Here is a 23254-nt window from a genome sequence, read left to right as displayed (position 1 = left end):
TTCAACGTGTGGGCTGGATGTGCATAATTCTTTTTTTTTCGGTGCTTTGTTTTGAATCTCTTGATGGCAGAAAGGTACAGGCGAGAAACTTCCCTTTCTTCCTAATTTCGTTTTGAAACCTCGATGCAGGTACGTCATGAAACGTCACTAATTTCCCCGTATTTTCTGTTAATCGGGGCAGCATTCGAGAGGAAAATGTTCTCGAAAATTTTAAGCTGAGCATTACGCTCCCTTATACTGTAATGAAGTCCTTCTTGACTGATAAATAAAAGGAAGTGTCCAAATTACATGCCTCAGCGACTGACTCTCTCACTCTCTCTGTCTGTGTGTGTGTAACAGAAGCTAATCTCGAAGGCCACGCTTTGGCTAACTACATGGGCAGGAAGCGATTACGGAGCCAGAAACACGCCATAGAATCCATGTCTTGGACACCATCTCTTCGCAATACCAGGATAAACGTTCTGAAAATTTGCGACCTCGCGGCAAGGATGGTGCGGGAACTTCAAAGAAACGGCATCGTAACCTGTTTTCGTTTTATGTTTCTTTTCCGTCTCACAAAGCCCCCTCGTGGGGCAAAAGTGGCCGCTCAGCAATTGCAGAATAAATTGGTAATACGACTGAAGCGAACTCTATAGCGTCCCTTTGACGCTAGCAGGATTTCTGACTTTGAAATTGACACAAGCATACTGAAGCAGTGAAGTGAATTATGAGTGGAGAAAGCGAGCAGCCGTATCTGTATTGACAGGGCGCGTCACACTTGTGCTCGCGTAGTCGAATGTCCCGATTTTTCAAGCGAAGCTTGTATACGCTAGCCTGCCCCGGCGATGTAACGCGAAAACTCCGGATCCAGCGGCGGCTCGCCGGCGCCGTTCACGCCACGTGCGCAGCCAATCAGAGCCGTTTCGCTTCCTCCGGGGAGGGAAAGGGAACGAAAGGGTTTCGCGCACGCTGCGCCCGCTTCGTTTCCGTTGAGTTCAGTCTCGGAAAACCGATGGGATGGCCGCGCATTGTGCGTACCCTCGAATTACAGGTAGCTCTCGCCTAGTGCCAACGGGAGATCGCCCCTGAAAGGGCGCGTCGTCGACGGGCCGATTCTACGGTGCGAGCCGCTGAAGTTGCGGCACTCCCCCAACGCCGAGCAGATCACCTGACCTTCCCTTGGTCACGGTCAAGTTACTCACAAGAAACATAACCGTCAAACACAAGGTGCACTCAGGACAAGCTTCGCTTACGCCCATTTTCCGGCAGGAGAAGGGCCGACGATTTTTTTTTTTTTTTTTACTGCTGTATGCAGCGTTTGCACTCGGGTCCGTTGGTGCGCTGCGATGGTGGTGTTGGTGGTAATGGTGGTACGCATCGATGAATATAATATTACAGAACCCTGCAACGTGGGCGTGTGCTACATATGACCACGTTGGAGTCATGAAGTCTAGCTATGTTCCCAGCAGATGGCCTTACGCAAGAATTTCCATAGTTTGGCCTCCCTAATGAAAATACCTGCGCACACCTAGGGCTGCCTCAGTCATGTACCTGTTGTGAAAGACTTGCCAAGAGCTTGTCTATCCCTCTCAAATTGCTGTCACATCGTAGCTAATGTCATTCTTCCTCATTTATAGCAACAGTGCGAGCAGTCACGCAATCTCAATTGCTATAGAGCTTCGGCTACACTTTCACTGTCACCACTCATCTCATAATCTCGCTCGTCGCATCATCTCTGACAAAGTACGTGCACTCTGGACATAGCATTCGCTCGGCCTTTCACCGCGAAAGTCCCAGTGTAAGTTTTCTGTATAGTTAAGCCATCCACGTGTCTACTAAATAAAATGGCGCACGAGGCAAGTGGACTCGTTCGAAGTATTGATACCCGCATCATTTCGACGCGCGTGCAACCGCGAGAAAGCGATATCGTTTGATATATAAGAAAAAGACGCGCTTTCGTCACCTAATGAACAACAAAATTAAGCTAGGAAAGTACGGCGCTCGCGACTGATTAAGGCAACTCGTAGCAGACGCTAAAGCCACTTGCATCACGCATCTATGCAGTTCTCCACGTGCGTCGCGCCCTGTTGATAATTGAACTTTTTTTTATCGAACTGAGCGAGCTTCAAGTTCGTGCTCCGTTTCATAACGCGCTTCTCCCAACTCGGCCATAAGCGTGTATACGGTGGCTCGACAAACAGGGATTACGAAAGCCAGCGGTAGCCCTTACAAGGGGAGCCGGTATAACAAATTCTTAAGCGTTATGAGAGCGTCGCTTGTCGCCTTCCTTTATTTTTTTTTTCGTTTTGTAACTTATATTCTGGCGGTTGTGTATTGTTACTAACGGTCCCGCAGGTGCGGTCTGCCGTTCTCTAATTAATTGCGCAGAAGAAACCACCATGCACGCCTTACGGCAAACCGCCGGCCCGATCCTAAAACAAGGTCAAGAACAAAGCTTCCGAAGGAAGCGGGCGTTAAGAAAACGAGGGGCGTACAAAAGGAGTAAAAGAAGAAGAAAACGCGCTTGTAAATTGAGAAGCAAACTGCGAAACGTAAGAACGGAGCACCTCAAAGGCGAAGCGTGTGAAACAGTTTAAAATATAAAAACAAGAAAAAAGTAACTGAAGAAAGAAAAACAAAAATCTAAGGAAGCGTTGGAGCATCCGCGAGCTCATGCCCGTGAGACGAGTGTGCCAAGCGCTCAAAAGGCCAAGCACAAAGAAAGAACGTCGAACGAGAACTCAAAGCAGATAGGAAAAGGAACAAAGACAAGAAACGAGAGCGGAGCAGTGGACGGGAAATGAAAACAACAAAAAAAAACACGAAATGGAGAGAGGCCGCTAGAAAGAAGCGCCAGGCGTGAGCTCAGAAAAGAAAAAAAATTAAGGGAAGAGTCTGCAGGGAAAGCGCGCTCTCGTTGAAACCGAGGCAGCAGAGGTTTCCAGCGTCCTCCCTCGCTTCCCTTTCTCCCTTCCTTCCTTCCTTCCTTCATCCGTGCCTCACGTTCGCGGTGCCGCGCTCCCTCCCCTTTAAAAAAAAGCGAGGTCTCGGCCGATTCGGAAGGAATAAGGAAAAAGGGCAGAAGAAATCGCGTAATACGAAAAGGAGAAATAAAGGTGGCGGCGACGAGGAAAGGCCCTGCGAAGCGAGCCAGCAACAAAACCGAGAGCGCGAAAGGGACGCAGCGGCAGAAACAGCGGCGTGCGTTCCCTGCGGCGCGCTTCCCGAACGACAAGGGGAAAAGAGGGAGGAGGAAAGGGGAAAAGATAGGGAGAGCTGGGAAAAAAGGGGAGAGCAAAAGCGTGGTATAAAAAGGACGCTCGCGAGGAAAACGCGCTACGAGCCGCCAGCGTTGCCGGCGTCGGCGGGAACCCAGCAAAAAACAAACACAAAAAAGAGGGAGAAGCGATAAGGGAGGGAGGGAGGGAAAGACAAGAAGCGGCGTTCTCGTTCTGGGGACGCGAAAAGGGAGAACGAGGGAGTGTGCGCGGGAGAGTGGAAGAAAGGTCACGTGAGCCCACCTAAAAGCACGTGCGCCGTGACGTCGCGCGACACGTCACGCCTGATGCTCCGCCCTCCAGGCAGGGCGTTCCGCGCCGGCCGCTGGTCGGGGGCCGAACTTTGGCGAGTCTGTGACACGGGCTCGACGGCGAAGGGTGCCCCCTACGTTGCGCGCATTGAGAAGGAGCGCGGCTTTGGCCGCTGCTGTTGTAACGGCTGGCTGCGAGGCGCTTCTTCGCGACTCTGCCGTGTTGGTTTGAACGGCGTGCGCGCGCCACGCGCCTCGTCGTGTGCGCGTGACCATGCGTGACTCGCGGTGAAGTGTGCTGCATTGTTTTCTTCTCTTTTGTGTTTCTGTCCACGTGTTACGCTCAGTGTGTGCAATGTTCTGTCTGTGAGTGACCGCTTCGGAGTGACTCGAGGGTGAAGCCGCGCGACGAACGGATTGTGGACCGTGACGCTTTTTTACCGGTTGGACGACGGTCCGTGCCCGGTTTCGCGATTTGCCGCGCCCGCTTGTAGACCGACTCTGCGGTGGTGAACGAGAAAGGAAAGCATAAAAAAAAGTGCACCGACTCCCTCTTCGGCCACGGCTGGGCGCGTGGCCACGGGCTGACCGCGGCTCACGTCGCGGTCGGTGTGATGGCGTCACGAAGGTGAGTTTTTGAGGCCGCCGCTGGGCGTGTCAATCACTCTTTGCTCCCCCGTTCGCTCGCGGCTTTCCAATCAACGTTGAGAAACGGACACACGGGATGAAACACGGCAATGCATTAGCGGGAAAGCGCGGCCCCTGGCGTGGAAAGGAGGCATGAAGTAGTACACGCAAAAGTTCATTCTCCGTTCAACAGTTGGATCGGGGCGACCTGTTCACGCCATATTGATCCACGTGACTGTCATGTCACCTAAAGTAAAGTTACGTATCCACCGTGTAAGATTTTTTTTTTGCTCTCCAACGTTTCACGGGTACATCTCTAACGTCCTGTTTGCTACTGGCGCTTTCCAAATAGTGGCAGGCCTCTGTCACCTCATGGTACATGCCAATGTTTGAAACAACAAAAAATAGGAAAGAAGAACTGCCCACTGCCTTTGGGGTCATCTTAGAGCGAGTGTTGTCCATAACGGAATAGTATGCATCATTAAACATTAACATAGTTAATGTCACAAACATTTCTACAAGATGATAAGTGTGCCTTCATTGCTTTGGCAAAAAAGGCCCTGCCACGTAATTATTCTGTGTTAGAAAAGCTTGCAGATTTTAGCCTTTAGTTTAATTGCACATTTGAAACTGATTAGCGTGACAGCAACTAGTATGTTCGTTCCATTCGAGGGACAATCGGTCAACCGCCCCTACAGGTGTACAAAAATCAGTATGGGCACTTGGGCCAGTCGTGAACATACCCGTCTTGTAGACCAGACGAATAGTAAAACGAACAGCTGGAGTTTTCCTTGCTTTTGGTTAAACAACTAAAAAAAATGCTGGAAACATGCGCTGCTTTGTAGCTTTGCACACCTTCGTGAGGAGACGAAAAACAACGGCACTAATTTTCCTTAAGAAAATATCGGCATGGTGACCGTACATTCCGGACCACACTAGGCAGTGTAATCTCTGCACTCTCTGAGCAACCGCGAATGACAATGACAATTTACGTATGCATAAAAGTCGTGCGAATATACTGAAATTTACGACTAAGGATGGCGCAATCGCGAGATTTACATATGCTCTTCTCGCTATAATTCCGTTATATTTCCTACGTTCAGGTAACTGTACTGCAGTAATTATCGCCGTGTTTACAAGGATGCATTTATCTATTAGTAATGCTGAACTTACTTACAGAACTAATCTATCTTTGGGGCTTCACCACGTGTCAATTCACGTGTTTCTTTAAGCCTGAGAAAGAATGACTGCTTGTCAATTTAACATGACCATGTAATATCGAAAACGTGAGCAGCACTTCACGCGTGTCATCACACTTATTGTGTGTACACAGAGCTCTTTTATAAAACCCACTGTCGACGTTATACAAGTGTGTATGTCACATCTACCTGTTTTACCAATATTCTCACTTCAATTTTCACGGATGGAACGTGGCTTTATAACCTGTTCATTCTAGAAGTTTTATTAGGTAAAGTACACAATATCCTTTTGTGACGTTTCTTTTTTTTTTTTTCATGTTATGAACCACTTTTTGAAAGTAATGTCAGTTAGCGAAAAATATAACAGATTTTAGTGAGACTTGGTTCAGGAAACGACTTAAAACAAGAAACGTCAATTGGCAAATCTAAAGTCTTTCCTTTCGGTCTTATATCCAGTGTTCTTGCAAGTAAATCGTTAATCTAGGCATTAGTTCTTTTGGCCAATAATAAAGGGTCTTTCTGTATGCTTCATTTTTAAACTTATCGTGTAATGATTTTTATGGCTATCACTATAGAGTGCGCGGTAGCAACACGTGATAGTGCGTCAATTGAAGAAAAAAAATCGCTTATGCAACAAACATCGAAGCCCAAAAGAACATGTTGCTGGACTTGCTGGTGCTTACTTAATGACAGGATGTGGCGCAAGGGCACAAGCTCAACGAAGAGGCACACAGAACACGTCACAGGCGCTACCTGAAGCATATCCTGTGTCTCTCTTCTTTGTGGTTATGCCTTTGCCCTACATCATGTCATTCAGATCCTACGTCAAGCTTGCCTACGTGTTTCCAGTTGCGACCAGCAGAAATCCATCTCATTACCACAGCTGTTAAAGTATTTACCAGAACGTGGTCGTAAAAATGCTTGAAACATGTTGCGAAAGCTATAATTGCATAATTGCTTCGGGAGCAGGCGCACCCTGGATGCTTTTCATGAACACGAGCTCTTCAATGACAATTTATGACGATTTGTCCAACTTATGCCGATTTGACCGAAAAATACGAAAGATCATAATCCTTCAAAATATACTCGTTCACTAGGCTGTATATACACGTGTGTGGCCAGACAAGTGGGCAGCCACTCAAGTGAGAGAGAGAGAACAAGGAGAGGAAAGGCAGGGAGGTCAACCAGACGAGCGTCCGGTTTGCTACCCTACACTTGAGGTAAGGAAAATGGGGAATAGATAGCGGAAAAAAGGGAGAGACTGAGTACTGAGTGCACGTGGGATGATGCACAGGGACGCTATAAGCGGAATCTTAGACCGATGCACTTCAAGTAGGGTACTAGTGCACGAATCGCGTCTTGTGGTGGTGACAGGTGTAGCCACGGTCCGAGTATCTGACTTAGAGAACGGTCTCGAGTCCAGTCGGTTTAAAGTTGTCCTGAAAGAGAGGCGTTGTGAGTCGGAGTGAGGGCAGGTACACAATAGGTGCTCGATGGTTTCCTCGCACCTGCAGTAGTCGCAAATCGGACTCTCGGCCATTCCCATACGATAGGAGTAAGCGTTCGTAAACGCCACTCCCAGTCACAAGCGGCACAGCAAGGTTGCTCCGCCGCAAGAAATGCTAGATGGCAGTTGTAGCCGTAGCAAGGAGTCCAGCTTATGCAATCGGCAATTGAAGGCACTTGAACTCCATAAAGTTTGTGACCTTTTGCGTGCAAGTAGGCGAAGTTCCCTGGCAGTGTCTGCCCTCGCCAAAGGTGTTGAACGCGTCTGGGTGTCGTCGCGGGCAGACCGGGCTGCCCGGTCAGCACAGTCGTTTCCGACGATGCCACAGTGAGCAGGAATCCACTGAAAAATTACCTCGTGCCCTGTTTCCAGAGCATGGTGGTGTACTTCCCTGATGTCGGATATCATCTGGTCGTAAGTTCTGTAATGTAAGGCAGACTTGATACTGTGAAGTGCTACCTCGGAGTCACAAAATATGACCCATTTCAGCGCCGGCTATTCGGTGACGTATGTCATAGCGGCATGGAGCACTGTAAACCGTATGCCAAACTACTGTGCTGAAATACCGGTAATCATCTGACGTAACTGGCCACAACATAGTTCGTTGATCGATAAACGGTTGAGGTTTTCATTCACTGTCACTCTGGATCAACTTATAAGTTTAATTTTTTTAACTTCACTTGAAGGCTGGACAGAGTCTGCCGCGAAGTCCCAAAACGGTGGCCATATTTACAAAGAGCCCACTTCCTGCACTCCACACAAGCAGCAAGTACATCCGCATACACGTTCCATACAAGCTAAAGTTAAGCACTAAGTTCCAAAGTGTATACCACAATTCTCACCTAGCACCGAGGGCAGCATGCCAGAGCATCGGCCAGGTTAGCATCTCCAGCTTCTCAGCAAATTCAGCATCACTCACTACTCCACTTCATTTGGTAATTTCATGTCTCTGCCGTTATTTGAACTGAACTCAATAGAGTTCTATGGTTTTACGTGCCAAAACCACGATTTCATTATGAGTCACGCCGTAGTGGGGGACCCCGGATTAACGTTCACCACCAGGGAATCTTTAACGTCCCCCCAATGCATTGGACCTGGGCGTTTTTTGGCATTTCGCCCCCTTGGAAATGCGGCCGCCGCGGTAGGGATTTGATCCCGCGACCTCGTGCTTAGCAGCTCAACACCATAGCCGCTAAGCCACCGCGGCGGGTCTGGCGTCATTTGTACACGCCTAACCCACGCACCACACAAACGACTTCTATGACAGACATCGTGCTGTGGCACAATATATAATCATTAGAAATAAAAAAAAACGTCATAACTGATAGCTCTCCATCAAAAAGCATAGGAACCGTTTATGCTGCCTTATGGTTCATGCGCTGCCTTATGTTACGTATACCACAGTAATGTCAATCTAATTTCAGCAGCACAATCGTTTGCAAGCCAAAAGTGGAAGCATTACAGTGCAGGAGTTGAACGTAAGTTTGAGCTAAACAGGTATAATCTTAAACTGACGTAGGCGGAATTCCTTGAAGACACTATAACAAACTGCAAGTCGTTCACAAAAACGAACATGTATTTCTCCAGAGACGCGCATTTCTCTCGTAAAGATTCGGCATTTTAGCACAAACTAGGCAATCATTGCTAACCCCTGCAGCGCTCTTTCAGTTGCATGTGTGTTGAGAAAAGTCCAAATTCAGAATTCAGCGGCACGTCGGTCAGAAGGATCGAGCATAACTTGCCACTAGCAGCAGCCTATACTCCCCGTTGATATGCTGGCATATATCAACCGAAACTTCCCGAATACAAAGCACAATCATTGAAACGGGGCTCGAGTTTGTCAAGACCAGGCGACACGTCGCATCTCGCGGGAGCTTTTTTAGTAACCCAAGTCGCCTTGGTGGCACTGAGCGTACGTTTGGCATATATGGCCGAAAATTGCAGGAGCCCCTTCTATCGATTTTTCAAAGCAGAAACACGCAAGGTTTTTAGACACTACACAAAAATCCATTTTAACTTCTTCACACACGTTTGTCAGTCATCACAGGCACACGTCGCTAAGCATTGAGGACTTTCCTTGAAAAGGCATTAGAACCACAACAAAGAAACAAGAAAATATCCCTGACGTCGGTTTTGTGAAGTCGCATTTGGTTTCTTTGCGTATGGCAATCATTTTTACACGCGTGTGCGTAAAAATAACGCGGCGTTCAATCGCATGGCGCGCGTAACTTACAAATTAACTCTGCTTAAATTAGAACTTATTTGCGCCACAGCGAAACTTTTCTACCTGAATAGTTAGTTTAAATTGACAGCGCTTGAGCTTCAGAAGTGAGGCTTGATTTATTTAAGAAGTGTAGTCCCACTGGTCAAAGTTAAATGAGAAGCGTCCCGTAAGAGGCGTAGTGAAACTCGCATCCCTTAAAGCGTTTATTCACTTGCCTTTCTGTCAGAGATTAGAGAAATAATAAAATTTTCTCCGAGGCTTCTAAATCTCGTTCGAAAAGCTTTATGTCCCTGATTTCCGCCTGCAGTAAAAAATCTCTTCGAGAAATGATCATTAGAACATTCTGGCGCCAATAATGCACCAACAGGTGTGCAGCTTTTCAGCAGTCTTGTGAGTGTTCATGTTGTTGAGCTTAGTACGCAAAGGAATTACCACATCAACGTGATTTGAGTGCTCACAACAAAAATACACCTCACCATAGGCAATCATAAGCGCAGCATTCCATGGCTTATCGCCCAAATTTCTAACGCGCGGAGTGAACGTTCTGCGTCCCGACGTCATAGACGTTTAAGCAATAAATGCGCGCAAATATTTGATGGTTTTTCTTGTTGAATTCTCTTAAACAGCAGAAAAAAGAATAATTCGCGGGATTCGTTTAGACAGATTTCAGCCAATATGCTTGGTATACTTAGCAGGGATATGGCGACTGACGTTTCACCGCAGTTTCTTGCGCCCTGCTTAGGCAAAGATTCCTTAAGGTATACAACTGGGGTTCCTTCGTAATGTGAACTGAGATTATTACAATATACAGCGAAGCTTCCAAGTGCAGTCATTGACTTGAGGCAGCTGATTTTGTGTGACTGACATTCTACGAGGGAGAAAAAGTGGGAAGCAAGAAAACGCAGGGAGGTTCACCAGACACACGCCCGGTTTGCTACCCTGTGCTGGGGTAAGGCGATAAAGGGGTGAAACGTGAGAAAGAATGGTCAGCGTAAGATAGTACCAGCAAATATAAAAACTTGAGCATGATTAAGAGGACAAGGGATAGTTTGCTTTTATGAATTCTTGCTGTTCGTCAGCGTATTCTTTTATGCAAATTCTGGTGTTTTACTTACCAAGGACTGTCGTATCCTTTAGAAATGGCCTGTTGATTCAGGATAAGGGCATCTTTATCGGTTTTTGTGTGGCTTCGGTGATGTGCCATATGTGTTTTTATCTAAGTTTGACCGCACTGTACCTGAAATAAAGCAGAAAAAAATGCATTGTACGTGCTTTTAGATATGTCGATGATTTTTTAGTCCTTTTAATGCTCAGCGCTGGTGACAAACTGGAAACAATTGTAGGCAAGATTTTAACGTTTTTCGAAGCTTCATACCGGTATCTTAAGGTCATCTAGGAACTTTTGGAAGATAAGCTTTTTATATTTCTGAATCTGCTTTTAACATTTCAAGATGATGGGCATGTATCTTGGTGTTGCCGTCCAAGGTCTAACAAAGCGATTCTTCCCTAAGAATCCTCCCATTCGAAGCTTGTGAAGCGAGGCATAGTTTCTTTGTGCTTCACGAATGAGGCTTTCAATGAGAGCTGCGTCCACTGCATGCAGGGCAGTTTTAATGCGCAGGTGGCCAGGTTAACTTCGGAAGGATACCCGGCCTCACTGTTGACGGCTGTTTCGAAAACATTGTTCATAAAAATAAAGAAAAAAATGACCGCCCCTTCTACTCCGTGAAGATGGTCGAACAGCGAAGCTGTGTTAGTTACACTGAGTGTTACGAGTGTTACATGTGCATATGATGCACATGATGCCCATTGCGTAAACACAAGTAAACACAGATCTACAACAGGTACTTATATTGAAACGTTGCGAGGCGAAAAGAGGCAGCGACTTCCGACGCTACTCAACGAGTGTCCAGTTCTCTGGTTGAAACCTGCGGAGCCGCCGCCAGAGGCATCGGATGTAGTCACGGACACCGTGCGCGTTCGGCGCGAACGCGGGGAAACGCGGATGGCGTCTGTAGCAGCTCTACGCTTTGCGCGTTATCAGAAAGAGCACGCCGCTCAGAAACACATTCTCTTATCGGCTCTCCTCCTCGCGCCCAGCCCGGCCTCTCATTGGTCGCCTACTCGCCCCAGCGCACGGCCTCTCATTGGTCGCTTCCTCCCCCGGCGCGGCCCTCATCCTCTCCTGATCACGTGACCTGCGTGACTCCAAAGAAAAGGTTGATTAAGAACAGCTGCGCTGTTAAAAAGAAACATGGGGAGGCAGCGGGAACCGTCAAAAAACTCACAATAAAGGAATGTTTATTTGCATGGCGTCCCTCACAATCTAAAGCGTGTGGCGACAAGGAGTGCCCTAACAGTGGTGCTCTACACACTGTGTAAAGTAGTCAAGTTGTGCAACCACATTTCACAGAAAGAGAAAGAAGCAAACAGTGGTTGTGGTAAAAAAAGCAAGCCACTGCTTTCAGGAAATGCGCTCCTTCCTTATACGGTTTCCCTTTCATGCGGTCGGTGCCGCGTTGGCCAAACGGCTTGCTGTATCAATGAGCGACGGCGCGAGAAACAAAATCTGCTTACAACGGGTGCAGGAGGAAACCTGCCCCCACATTGCAAGAGGCGTGACTGCAGCCTTGACTATTCTCATGTGTCGATGGCGGTTTGGGAGTGAACTACATTGGAAAGGAAGTTATGCGATGGTTTTCCGATCAGATAATTGGGCACATACCTGTGCGTACGTGAACCGTCTGTCCGACGTACTACTAAAGAATTTGAATATTTAAACCAAACGCTAAAGATACGACGCTAAGCACGTGCTCGTTGGTGTTTAATTACATAAAACTTAGTTGAAAGTTCAGCTTTGATCAGTCTCCTTCATCTTACTTGAATTTGATTTTTTTTCTTTTTTTTCACCTGCTTGAACCACCTTACCCTTATCACGCACCAACTCACCCAACAAACCACCCTACTTAGTTTCTGTGGATCCCCTCTCCCATTGGTATTGCTGGAAATGGCAAAGCTGACGCTATTGCGTACTCAGCATGCTCACATATCCCCTAAAGTCAAAGTTCCAAAAGCAATCTAGTCGCGAAATCAGACATACACGTGCTCACTTTCTATCCCTTTGGAATCCGCCACATGCGACCTGCGCAATCAGGCGGTTTCGTCAAAAGGAAGACCTCGCCGCTGCACCGAATCAGGACAGGTTCTGCAGGTACTTCTGCATGGCTATCCAAGACGGCACGTACTGATTCTCCGCATTGTACTCCGTGCAATGAGACACGAGGCATCTACCACTTCCTGCGGTCGCGCCCAAGCTGCCGTGGTGAAAAGCACGCTATAGTACTTGAGAAATTACTCAAAAAAATGGCCTCCCAAATGCATCTCTTGAACGCCTTGTGTTTCGGAAGAATCTGCCATAGCCCTCAAAGAAGCTCCGAGCCTTCTTCTTACATTTCTAAGAGGCCCTGAACTCTTCGCCAGATGATGGATACCCCAGTGACCATTGAAGACACGCTCAGGCGAAACAATTGCCAAGCTCTATCGCCAGGATAAACCCGCCTGTAGCTACAGCACCCCCTCCCCCCCCCCCCTACCGCCACCCATACACAAGCCCGTATCCTCCCATGTATCATATGGGGTGTGTCCTATATATGATCCCATATAAAAACCCGTATGTCCCTATTTAAAGGGACTTATCGCGACCCCTGCATGATCATACAGAATTTTCGGATTTGGGGTTTATGTTTTTTTTTTTTCTCATAGCAAGGCAGCGTACGTGGGCCAATCAGGAGGCGCAACTTCTTGCCACTGGAGCTGGTGGGAACAATGCCTTTTTGCCTACATTATACCCTCCATGCTGCGTTGTTAGTGCCGCCCCAAGTAGTTTTGATCCTGTGAGTAATTTGAACCTGTGAAACCTAACCTTGATTGTATTTTATATTAAACTCCGGGCTAACCCAGTAAATCTGTAATGAACACGGAACAGCACCAAAGTCGGCCAGTGCAAGTGTGAAATAAGCCACCCTTGAATGAGGCACGCCTGAAGTGTCCAATATTCTGATCCCTGCGGTCCGCGGGTGACCAATATTGTGGGACTGCTGCCGCTACCACAAAATGTAGACATTAATAAGGATGTGCAGTCTCAGTTTTCAATTCTAGCACGACAGGTCGAAGCTATGGTCCGACTATTCACCAAAATACAGTCATGTGAAAACACGGGGAAGGCGGGAGATGGATGATCAAGACCATGAGCAAAACGCGAACAAGGTAAAAACCGGAGCCAACGTTTCGTCAAGTGGACTTGTCTTTTTCAAGGCGACATATGCTCTCCTCGGCATAGTATATATTAGTGCGTTCTTGTAAAGGGGAGAGAGGGTTAGGCCCTCGCTTTGTCAGTGAAATACGGCTAACCTTTATTAAAATGAAGCGCTTGGGACCTCCAAACGTTTTCGTTATGCAGGCTAATTAGTTGTAAATACTGGGCACCGTACTGCTCACAATACAGCCGAATAAACACAATAAGCCAACAAACTCGCATTCAGAAAAACAGCAATACGCATTGAACAAAAGTGCAAGAGAAATACATTCAGAAAAAAAAACTTCGGGAGGTACGTAAAGAAAGAACTCGAAAATTTTCGTATCCGCACTTCGCCCGACGTAGTGGCGACTACAGTCGATCTTATGGTATCAATGCTCACGGAACGGTCCGCTTTACTGCTCTGGTGTCTACCGGCGCTTCCTGTATGCGCGCTGTAATTCAGGGATGCTTGCGGAAGGCAGTGACGGCGCCGGTACGCGCGTTCGTCTTAAATCAACAAAACAGCCTCGGCGAACATTCATTTCTTGTGCAGGTAATTTTGTTGTGATGTTCGCTGTAGTGGCGTCCACAGCACACACGTGTGAAATATGAAAGATATGAATTCGGTAGATACATATGGAATCATTCGTTAGACAAGTAATTTCGTTGTACAAGCGTTCTCTGCGGAGGTGTTCGGCTGTAGTAACAATCCTATACCTTACAGCAACTCGGTAACGTTCACCGCTGAAGTGCAGGAAGCCGTCACGCGATGTGCGGTGCCAGCAAAGATGTGGAAACATGTCCCGGTAGTATTTTGTAACGCGCAAACGTCCTCGATGAAGATCGCTCCATGATGACCAGCCTTTGGTTCATACAGTACTGTACAATCAATACATTGTACATTTCAAATAGCGCAACTTTCCCCCTGTACTTCTCCCCGTAACTTTACTCCTGTTCGCGCTGTATAAAATGTGGACGTTAACCAGCTCGTTCAACTGTGCACTTTTCTACAGTGCATTATAGGTTCTGAGGAAACATGAGAGAGAGAGAACTGTTTTATTTGAATAACAGAGTGATATTATTGTCCGCGCGCTAACAATCGCTTACATGCTACTCTGCACAGCAACTAAGGGAAACAAAAGATTGTTGAAGATGGTGAGAAAATGAAGAAGGAAAGAAAGAAAGAGAGAGAGAAAGAAATAAAGAAGAGTTGAAATGAATATCTGGAGGTGAGATGACGGCAGAACATTCAGGCCTTCTACGACATGAAGGAAAATTTGGCTATATCTATTTGATTATATTTAAACTAAATTCTGTAGTTTTACACACAAAAACTACGTTCTGATTATCAGGCACGCCGTAGTGGGGGACTCCCGGTCAATTTTGGCTGCCTGGTATTTTTTTTTACCGTGCATCTTAGTACAGGAGCGTTGTTGCATGTCACCCCATCCAAATTCGGCCACTTTAGCCGGGATTCGAACCCTCGAGCTTAGCAGCACAACGCCATAGACACAGGGCGACCGTGATTCGTTAGTCTTTTCGATAGTGGCAATTTCACAAAAGTAGTTGAACAACAAATACAACGCCTGCCGCTTTGTTTAAGGGCTGGCTATGAGACCTAAGATGCCACCTAACGTCAGCCATCAACGGCGTGAATTTGGCGCTGAAAATAATATCTATCGTCGCAATACGCAAAGAGCATTGAAGTAAAAAAAAGGAAAAAGAAATGTTCCGCGGTCCCTAACCAGTCGCAGTCATCACAGGCTCTAATTATTGCCGGAAGCGATAAGAGCACGAGAAACAAATGGGCTCGATTTTTTGTTTTCTGATAGTTACAACCATAGAGCAAACAGACATTTACGCAAGGGGAAATCATCGGAAAGATATACTGTTACCTTTGAGTGAAATGTGCAAATGATAAGGAACAACAAACAAAAGCGGGCGCAAAGGGAGCCGAACTCAGGCTTTTCTCATTATCCATCAGGGGCTTTATCAATCAGGCTGTCGCGGCACCAGGCTCCCTTTCTCTTTATCGGGTATTTAACTGTGTATATAGGGTTCTGTGTGCTTCTCGTTTTCGTCCCACATCTTTTTAGTTATAGCTAAATATGCATCAGTGCTGGAATACCCATCAACGAGAACCACCTTTTGTATCAATTGTGCCGTAAGTGACGTCCACCTTTCAAAAGCGCCGAGATTCACAGCGAATGGAAGATATAACTGGTCACCGGTCGAGGTAATCGAGAGACGCTTGGCGTATTGGTGGGAAAAAAAGCAGGCAGGAGTTCGATAGAGCCGGTGTCATTGCAGGCAAAAGTAGCTGTACAATATAGCGATAGATATTTAATGAAGAAAGAAAATATTAAGGAGAGATAGGCAAACTGCTAGACCGCAATTGATGTGTGTAATACCTGATTAGCTGAAGCAGGCTAGGATTTCACTTTGCGCCACCCCGATTAGAAGGGGATGTCAATAGATACCGTCATCATTATCGTTATAATCATTATCATCGTCTTCGTGATGCGCTGGTGAAGCGAAACGTTCTAAAAGCCTAATTAGTCACGGAGTACTTAATTTACATCCAATGCTCTAGCACGGCACGTAACGGTGGTACGCAAAGGCGCTGATCAATTTTCGTGTCTGCTGCGGTTCCTCGCTTAAGCAGCGCATGTGTAGAGGGCCAACGTATCACAAGAGTCTGGTGTCACGTGTCACGATAACGTATCACGGAATATGCAAGGCTAAAGCTCTCAATTTCCTGGGTCCCATTTCGCCGGATTCAACCGTTCTTGTCATGGATTCCTATTTACAATTATAATAATGCTTAAAACATTGAACCAACCTTAGCGGCAATGGCGGCCATTTATTTTCGTTTTAAAAACGCGCTCCGGCTAGATCGAGTTGATTTCTCGGTTCTGCATTAATGTTTACGATAGTTACTACTATCGAAAAACATTTTTGAATTCTCGTTGCAATCTGGCCGAAGCAACAATGGTAGGTGCATGAAAACGGTACAAGATTTTGTGAAAAGAAGTATTGCGATATCTGTAATGCGTGTTACTTCATTTGTTCTACTGACATGGTTGTCTGTTTAATAGTGCGTACATATGTATTATCTGTGTACACAGCTTTGTATATATGTTTTCTATCGTCAATTTTTGTACGTGTCATAAAAGACCTATTTTACTAAACAGACTGCGAACTTGTCGCAGTAATCAGTCTAAGAAACGAGCACGACATATTTACCAGTATTTATGTAACCGGTTTCTGTTGAAGCAGCTCTGTGTAAATAAACTTTAATTCTAGTAACTTTTAGAAGTGTTTCGCCACTTTTCTATTCGGTAGGATTGTCATTTCGGCGCCCAAGAAAATGCCGCAGTCATGTCCGAAAGCTGGAGCATTGATAGCAACAGCCAAGTGCCGTGGACTATTACACGAAATGACATTTCGTACTTCTACAGCTCGTATAAATTGCAGCAAACATTCGCCTAGTAACTGAACAAGCATGGTGTCACGCGCGCAAGGACTCAAACATCAAGGAATCTCAATCGATGAACTCGTCACAACTCTGGTGACATGAGCAGTGCTGGCAGTGGAAATGTGCGTACCATGTCCGAAAGCGAACGTTTCTCGCTACCGCTCCCTTCAACTACGCAGCGTCTCCCAAGCTCGGTTTACATGACCTCCAATACTAGGCGAACGGAAAGTAAGCACGCGTGAAGCCTGCAGCCATATCTTCTCCTTTCTACTCTATTAAACGTGAAGTTTCGCCACAAGCAGGGTCAACTATACCAAAATTATAAGTGTGGAAAACAACACCACCAACCACAAGAAGAAAATAAAATTTCAAAGCACTATCGAAAGAATATAAGAAAATGGCAACACTAACACAGCAAGTCGGCAGATCACGAAGAAAATAAAGAAAATAAGTTTCTTGGACTATACGAATAACACAAGCATTGCGAACCCAAAGAATATTAAAGATGTACATTACCTACCATTCACAAGGAATTTATCAATTCACTGTCTACGAAAAAATACCGTAGAGAATTAAAAGTCAATCTCTGTTTGTTGAGGTTGGGGCATGACCAGGATACAAGCCCGTTCAGCACAGAGGAAGGACGCCTTTTTAAAGCGTTCACCCGACTGCGGAACATCTCTCTCAGCTCGTCATGATGCGGACCCCCAACGAGACGGTGCTCAAGAGAATATTTCGTTGTGTTGCACTGCTATCTCGGCTTGCCTTTAGCCCTGGCATCCGCAGCAGACGACTTCCAACGTGCGGTTTTGAAGCAAAGCTGAAAGGGGATTTGCGCGACGGTTCTTGTGCAGTAACAAATTGACAACGGGGTCGGTATCGAATGTCATCCAGAGAACAGCCAGCATTGGAACCTGCGTCGAGAGGCCAGAAGCAGCCGTATGATCAGGCCTTCGGAACGCGCAGCCGGACGGTGAAGTCGGTAGAGCCGGCACAACATACAGGAACCTGCTGCCGGATATATACCGGCTTTCCGAGGTATTTAGGGGCACGGCTTTGAATCGCCGTGTACATCAACACTTTTGATTCATCTGTGTAGGCACTTAAGTTTGTTTTCCCCAACTCCTCTGTCACCTATCCGGCGCATTTATTCCGGTACCTGCTTCCAGTCTGACACAGGATATGAAGCCGTACACTGCCCTATAGTCGCGTTACACTCAGCAGACCACAATGACTTGCAGATCGCCGAATGTCGCCAGATTCCTTATTTTTGGGGTGGGACAACAGTTTATGAATCATTACCATCTCAGACAAAGAATAAGCGCTGCCAGTGGTCGGACGTCATTCAGGCGGATGCGTTTCTCCGGTAGTTGGAGGCAATAACGAAGTGAAAACCCTAAAAATAAAGAAGTAGAAGTATGCCCATCGAGGAGAAGCTTGAAGTGGCAGAGTCAACAGCCAAGCTTCCTACGCACGAGGTCATTACGCACCCCTCCTAAGAAACGAATGTGCTTGCTCCGACAGGGCATGTGCGACCCAAGAGTGCACGGCTGCGAACATCTGCGGCTAGGTCATCTCTCAATGTGCTGTTCTAGTTCCCAGTGTAAACTGCTACGCTGCCATGTATGGGCAGTGTCACTGGGAGGGAGACTAACAAACAGCCACACAATGCTAAGAACTCGCTAAAGGCTGCACTGTCCGACATCAACCGGCACTATATGACCTGAGCATGCAGCCGCCTATCGTAGCCGAACTCAGTCAATAGTCGACGCCGAATAGGGTTTTATTCAACAGACTCAAAAAACTGCTGCAAAAGAAGCAACTGCTAGAACGATTATTTCGATTCTTGCCTGCCATATCGTTGCGATTCACGAAGTCGTCATTAGGCACTCGGTTACCTAGCTCACGCAGTGCCCAAACCCTTGAAAAGACTCGGGTATACGTGGCGAAGAAATTACACTGGATGCATTGAAGGCATTCGCAAATTCTTTGGTAGATTCGGGGCAGTGGCAAGCCAGATACCAAGTCCTAGTAAGCGTGCGCGTAGTGTCCGTACACGGGTTCGCTGTCTTTAAGTATGACCGGTTGGTGTTTGTATATATTTGCAAAGTTGTTTTTTTCCCCGCCCAGCGGCACTTGAGGATAACAGACCAACCGATGGACCGAAGGAAAGCGCAGCATAAATATCCGTTCGTAATCTGAAGAATGGCTTTCACCATTAATATACCGGCTGTAGCGGCTCAGTGGCTATGGCGCTCAGCTGCTGAGAACATGGTTATGGGTTCGATTACCGGCGACGAAGGCGGCATTCCAATGGAGGCCGGTAGTAGCAGTCACAAACTATAGTTATCAAACGAGCAGGCGACGTCGTCTATACGTATTCCTCCTACGTCGTCTATACGTATTCATCCTACGTCTTCAAAATGTCTTCACCCGTACCATACATGTTCCCCCTGGGCGGGCGCTATGAACGAAAAAGGTCCTCGCTTTTCTAAAATTAGATGCACGTTAAAGAACATCGTGAAAATTATTCCGGAGCCTTTCACTACGACGCCCTTCATAAAACCACTTTGCGATTTCCGGATAGTTAAACCTCATAATTTATATTAATTTCGCCTTCAAAACACACGAGTGTGGAGGCACTTCATTGCACGAACAGAATAACCGGACAGCCCAGTATAAGTAAAATGCGGCAAGTTCTACGAACGCACAATTATTCGCTACGCTGAACGCATACTATACGTCCGAGTCCCGAAGCATGTCTCGCGTAGTGCAAAAGGCCTCCTCGAAACTAAATTCCCAGGGAACGGTCCAAGAATAGCTTCCAGAGTCATCGTACACGACAATCCAGAACCCGTAAGCCGCTTTACGCATACCTGCCGGTTTCCCTGAGCGCAAATACTAGCGCAGACGCGAACATTCTTCGCAATAAATAAAGTACGAAAGCAACGCGTCCCCCGGCAACAGCGAGTTTAAAACAGAACACCGTCAGGGATTCTTAAACGTTACCGTATAAGTCACCACGGGTTCGACGTGGCGCGACAACGGCCTTGAGCATACGTCACGCTTAAGCGATCACCAAACTGGGTTGGGCAGCGCGCACACAAATTGAGCAACCAAGAGAGGGCGTTAGATCGAAAACAAAACGAAAAAAATAAATACCCCAACTGCGGTCGTTATAACGCCACTCCATCTCTTACGTCTGAAACTGTACGCTTTTGCGACAGTGTCTGGTGTCGCCATAGTCCAACTCGAACCGAACAAGAAAAAGAAAAAAAAAAGGAAAAAGAACCTCCACCCATGATTGAACCTGTGGCAGCCGTCGGTGTGCAACTCCGTGGTCTAGTGCGTGATCCGACCGGGGGTCTCCGTCGAGCCTTCTCCGCGGGACGGTGTCTCTTACCACACCACTTGGCGTGCGTCTGCCTCAACGCTCGTCTATTGAACTCGTACGCAAGCTGCTCACTTAATGACAGCAGGTGTGGTGCCAAGTGCCTCAACGTAGTTTCCCGCCGAACGCGTAACAATCAAGTCCCGACGCGTGCGGCAAATGAACACTGGTACTGGTAAGTTTCAGACCTGGCATCTCATGAAGGGCCTCCGTATACTTCTATCGAAGGCAACCCATGTGGCCAGCGCATTGGGGTGCATTCGAAATACGTTCACGCAATCTTTCGGAAGCAACGCTGCTTTCTGTCGGACGTAAATAAAACGAAAAGCGCGCGAAGTACTGGCACGTTGTCAGAGTTCAGTCAGAATATTGCCTCTGAATGGAGAGAGAGAGAAGAAGTTTAATGAAGGGAAATGCAGAGAGGTCGGCCTGAGGTAAATTCCTCTAGCCAGCTACTCGGCGTTGGAGGAAGGGGAAGAGGGAAAGAAAGAGGGAAGAAAGAGGCGCATGATGGGTGACGATGACGAGAGAAGGAGGATGTGAAACATATGGCGAGCAATTTGGCATGCTCAAAGCCTACAGTCCAGGCCCGTACTTTTTAAGAAGTTCAGTAAAGCCTGGATGGACCTTGAAACTCGATTGAGCGTCCGCATAGTTTCTGTTTTCCCAGTATGGGCTCACGTAACAGTGATAAGATACCGCAAATTTTCGATACATACAGATTCGATGGAAATTTCAATAACATCCTTGACAAAGTTCCAACATCTCAGGTTTCCCTGGAAGGATCAGTGGTACATATGCAGAGAATTAGAGGTATTGATTTGAATGTTACGTTGCCAGTTGCCCCCCACTATACACCTATGTTTACACAGGTCTGGTCTGGCAATCGCACCACTATGCCAAATCTTCAACAAAACAGAAGTGATTAATAATTATTTGTATTCTGCTGCCAGTTTTCAATACAAGAAAAAGGCCTTCCCATTGCTCCGCTTCGTAAACTCTGCTCAAATTTAGGTGCTTTGGTGTTGCTTGGGGCCGGAGCAGTAGTAGGTCTTAGCCAGAGGTGTGCGTTCGACGCCGTGTGTGATTTCATTGAAGCTAAAGGACAATGCTGACCCCTGCTTTCGTCACTCACCTTATTATAATTCTAAATTCCTTCTAGTGTAAATCGTTCAGTGAAGCTTATTCTTATTTCGCTTAAATGTAGTCATCCGTTCATCTGGCCTGACTTCCGAATTACGCACACTGTTTTGTTCCACGTTTTGCCCCTTCAAGTTAATCATTAGTTCATGCCAATATACTTGTGCATAGAATCACCACACGCATACACCCTCCACTGTTGGCACCGCCACCATCCCCACCACCACCACCAATCATCATCATCATCATTATCATCATCATCATCACATGAAACCATGAAACAAAGCCTCGCTCACGAAGTTACGTTACCGTCCCTAAGTTTTCGCGCACACATGCACGGTATTTCGAAATAAAGGGTTTGACGAAATTCTGTCTGGTAATGTTAAATCATGTTGGAAAAAGTGCATCACTAACGAATAAAAAATGCTACGAATTCACATGGTGACTTGTTGCCCATGGTTAAGGCGTAAGTTACCGAAACCAAGCGTTTCACTGATTACTGTCTGGCCAGGTACACATTAATGGACATTTCCGCATAATCAGTTGCTCAAAGAAACGTACGTTATATCACTAAGTCGCCACTACATTCGACTGCGCGGAACAAGCGAAAATACGAGAACCTCCAGCTGCAGTACGAAAGATCGAACTTAATGGCGAAATACTAAAACGGTGAAGACTGGAAATCCACGCGACTAAAGAGCAATAAGACGCTTCAGCTCACGCACGGCAGTCTTCTTAATGTTCCCGTACTATGAAACAACCTTTCACCAGAAGGCAGGGACAGGGACGTGGCGACAACAAGCATATGCCTGCAATTTCTCTTCAAAACGACGCTTGCACAGCCTTTGTCAAGATCTGTCAAGCAAACTCGTGCTTGCCTGGCGCGGTATGCGCACATCTGTGCTGGGGGTCAACGTTATGTGCTAATTAAAAGAAAGCTGTTTAAGCTACGGAATAGTCAACACAAACGTATTACAACAAATATCCTTGTTTCACATGTTTGTCATTTGAGTCGTTTTATGCCGTTAGAATCGTTCGGGACCCTTTAACAATTTTGTTGGGTCTTCGAAAGTGTTTAAAGTGCATGCGTACTGTACATATAGGAAATCTACGATAAACTTTGAACGTAGAACTACAGCGCTTCTACAAAATACACTAGTCAGTGTTAAATTTAATTGTCTTTTTTTTTCTTCTCGCTTTTCTTCCGCAAGCGGAAGCTACAGTGATTTAGCATCTGCATCAAAAAAAAAGATATCTACTGAAAGCACTGTGGAACACTGCCGAACTGCTTCGCACATTAATAATGAGCAGAAGCTCCCTTTATTGACACAGGTCCGAAAGTCTATAGAGCTTCGGGGGAGGGAGAGGGGAGGCTAACTCTCGTCATCACTCTCATTGCAAGCAATCTAGTGGCTTCATTACTTTCTACAAAAGCTGCACAAATAAAGGAAACGAACGCACATTCGATCGTTCGGTGCCGGAAGCCTTTGATGAACAACACTTGTAGCGCACATTAGTGCCAAAACGTCATGCTTTCGCTTGTGTTTTCGCTTACCCTTATAACTGTTTCCTTGGCGCGTGTGATTCATAAATGTTGTGCTCTTTCATGGGTCATTACTGCTGCTGACTCCGTGCGTTACTGCGTGGAAGGTGAACTAGACCCTGGCCCATATAAAGTGGCCTTGTCTATCGTAGAAAGCAGATTGGTAGAATAAACCGGATGGTCTCGGCATGCAGAGACGAATCCTGCGGTTGTTGGATAAGAAGACGTAATTCAAGGCAATGCTCAAGATGTTTCCGTGCAAGAGTCGAAAAAATTGCGCTGCTTTTCCGATATTCCTAACAATAACGAGATAACAAACAAATGCGAAACAACGCGATGA

General features: G+C 46.6%; 1 protein-coding gene across 1 annotated transcript in view; it reads left to right on the top strand.

The window, feature by feature from the left end:
- The first annotated feature begins 4065 nt into the window (after positions 1-4065).
- LOC119465940 (myelin transcription factor 1-like protein) overlaps positions 4066-23254 on the top strand; it is a 292459-nt gene continuing 273270 nt past the window's right edge. The window contains exon 1 of the mRNA XM_037726417.2: positions 4066-4136. The gene's annotated coding sequence lies outside the window, so the exon portion shown is untranslated. The remainder of the gene's footprint in view (positions 4137-23254) is intronic.

This window comes from Dermacentor silvarum, chromosome 10 (genome assembly GCF_013339745.2).
Source record: "Dermacentor silvarum isolate Dsil-2018 chromosome 10, BIME_Dsil_1.4, whole genome shotgun sequence".
Lineage (NCBI taxonomy): Eukaryota > Metazoa > Arthropoda > Arachnida > Ixodida > Ixodidae > Dermacentor > Dermacentor silvarum.
The sequence above is the reverse complement of the archived record's forward strand: the minus strand, read 5'-3'. Positions and strand labels throughout refer to the sequence as shown.